Raw genomic sequence first — 2,500 nt, forward strand, 5'->3', positions numbered from 1 at the left:
GTCGGGCACCAAGGGTGGTATTAGTCCCCATGTACCCCCTATATATACATAATGCACAAAGAGCTTGGTGACAGGAACAGACATTGATTAGCCCGAAGATGCATAATTCCCAACACCATGCCTTGTTCGTCATACACGCTTCTGGGCACCAAGTGGTGGTAGTCCCCCATGGGCATTTGTGTGGCAAGGTTGCCTTGTTGCCTTGGTCGTTCGTGGGCATGTGTGTGGCAAGGTGCCTTGTTCCCTTGGGTGGCTTGCCTTGCCAGCCTCGCTTGCTTAGGTTTCCCAACACACCTGTCGGGCACCAAGGGTGGTATTAGTCCCCATGTACCCCCTATATATACATAATGCACAAAGAGCTTGGTGACAGGAACAGACATTGATTAGCCCGAAGATGCATAATTCCCAACACCATGCCTTGTTCGTCATACACGCTTCTGGGCACCAAGTGGTGGTAGTCCCCCATGGGCATTTGTGTGGCAAGGTTGCCTTGTTGCCTTGGTCGTTCGTGGGCATGTGTGTGGCAAGGTGCCTTGTTCCCTTGGGTGGCTTGCCTTGCCAGCCTCGCTTGCTTAGGTTTCCCAACACACCTGTCGGGCACCAAGGGTGGTATTAGTCCCCATGTACCCCCTATATATACATAATGCACAAAGAGCTTGGTGACAGGAACAGACATTGATTAGCCCGAAGATGCATAATTCCCAACACCATGCCTTGTTCGTCATACACGCTTCTGGGCACCAAGTGGTGGTAGTCCCCCATGGGCATTTGTGTGGCAAGGTTGCCTTGTTGCCTTGGTCGTTCGTGGGCATGTGTGTGGCAAGGTGCCTTGTTCCCTTGGGTGGCTTGCCTTGCCAGCCTCGCTTGCTTAGGTTTCCCAACACACCTGTCGGGCACCAAGGGTGGTATTAGTCCCCATGTACCCCCTATATATACATAATGCACAAAGAGCTTGGTGACAGGAACAGACATTGATTAGCCCGAAGATGCATAATTCCCAACACCATGCCTTGTTCGTCATATACGCTTGTTCCCTTGGTCGTTCTCGGCCACTGATTTTCTCGAGGATGCATAATTCCCAACAGCATGCCTTGTTCGTCATATACTCTTCTGGGCACCAAGTGGTGGTAGTCCCCCCATTGCCTATATACGACAAGGGAAACTTTGTAGATTGACTTGGAACTTTTTTTTGCCAAGTAACAAAATGTCTAACAATGCTTCCTGATAATGCTTGCTTCCTCAGCGTCATCGGTGCTAAACCAATGCTAGCTACGCTTAGGCACCAACCGCACATCTAACAAGGATAGACTAGCGTACCATAGTAGTATCACAAAAAGCAACACATGCCACTTTAACGCCTATCTTTTCCCAATCATCAGCACAAATCAAATGCTGGCTAGCACCAGTAGCACGTCAAACATAGATCAGCAAGCACATCGTCATCGAATTGCCACACAAACAGCACCATCCCAAACTTCCAAAGCTAGACCACAACCCTGGATCGGTGTCGCAGAGACCTAACGAGGCATCCCCACACCACGCCAAGGCCCCCACTCGGAGGGGTATTATGCCACCGACTAGGAATCAAGCAACAGTCACCCAAGCTCGCGCTCAAAGGCAGTCTGGCACCTTCATCCCTTCCCATGCTCACCCACGGCTCCCCCCCTATATATACATATTGCACAAGGAGCTTGGTGACAGCAACACCCATTGCTTTCCCTGAGGATGTATATTTCTTAGTATGCGCACGGCGTCGAGGCACAGGTGAAGCCAACGGGGCTAGTTTCTGCGCCCTATGTCGAGGAAAATCAAGGCAACGGGCTAGTGTATGGGCACAACGTCGAGGAGACTCAAGGAGATGGGGCTAATTTTCAGGTCACCGTTCGAGAAATCAAGGCAACGTGTTGGGGGGGATGGCCTCTTTCATGGGTCGTGGGGCTTGGCTTGGCATGCCTCGTGTGTGCTCGATACAGCCTCACGATTCTTATTTGCCCATCAACCATGCCGGGCACCTATGAGAATGAGACCCCATGGTACCCCCTATATATACATATTGCACAAAGAGCTTGGTGACAGGAACAGACATTGATTTCCCTGATGATGCATAATTTTTGGACACACACGACTTGGGGGCGAGGGGACACGGGAGTGGGGCGCCAATGGGGGGCGTTTTGGCCCCATTTTCGTCAAGAGCGGGCGTCTTGGCCATGCCTTGAGCGTGCCAGCCTCGAGAGCCTTGGGCGTTGGACACCCTTGGGGCGCCAATGGGCAGCAGTCCCATGGTTCCCCTATATATACATATTATACAAAGAGCTTGGTGACAGGAACAGACATTGATTTGCCCAAGGATGCATAATTGTGCGAAATCGTCCATAACTCGCTCGAATTAATTCGGATTGACACAAAATTTTGTAGGGATGCTTTTTATTATAAATGAAAAGCTTTGAAATAAATAAAAAAAAAAAAACAAAATGTCATGTTTGAGGCGTAAATGTTTGTG

The sequence above is a fragment of the Lactuca saligna genome, unplaced genomic scaffold, assembly GCF_052625555.1.
Source record: "Lactuca saligna cultivar CGN05327 unplaced genomic scaffold, ASM5262555v1 scaffold_37, whole genome shotgun sequence".
NCBI lineage: Eukaryota > Viridiplantae > Streptophyta > Magnoliopsida > Asterales > Asteraceae > Lactuca > Lactuca saligna.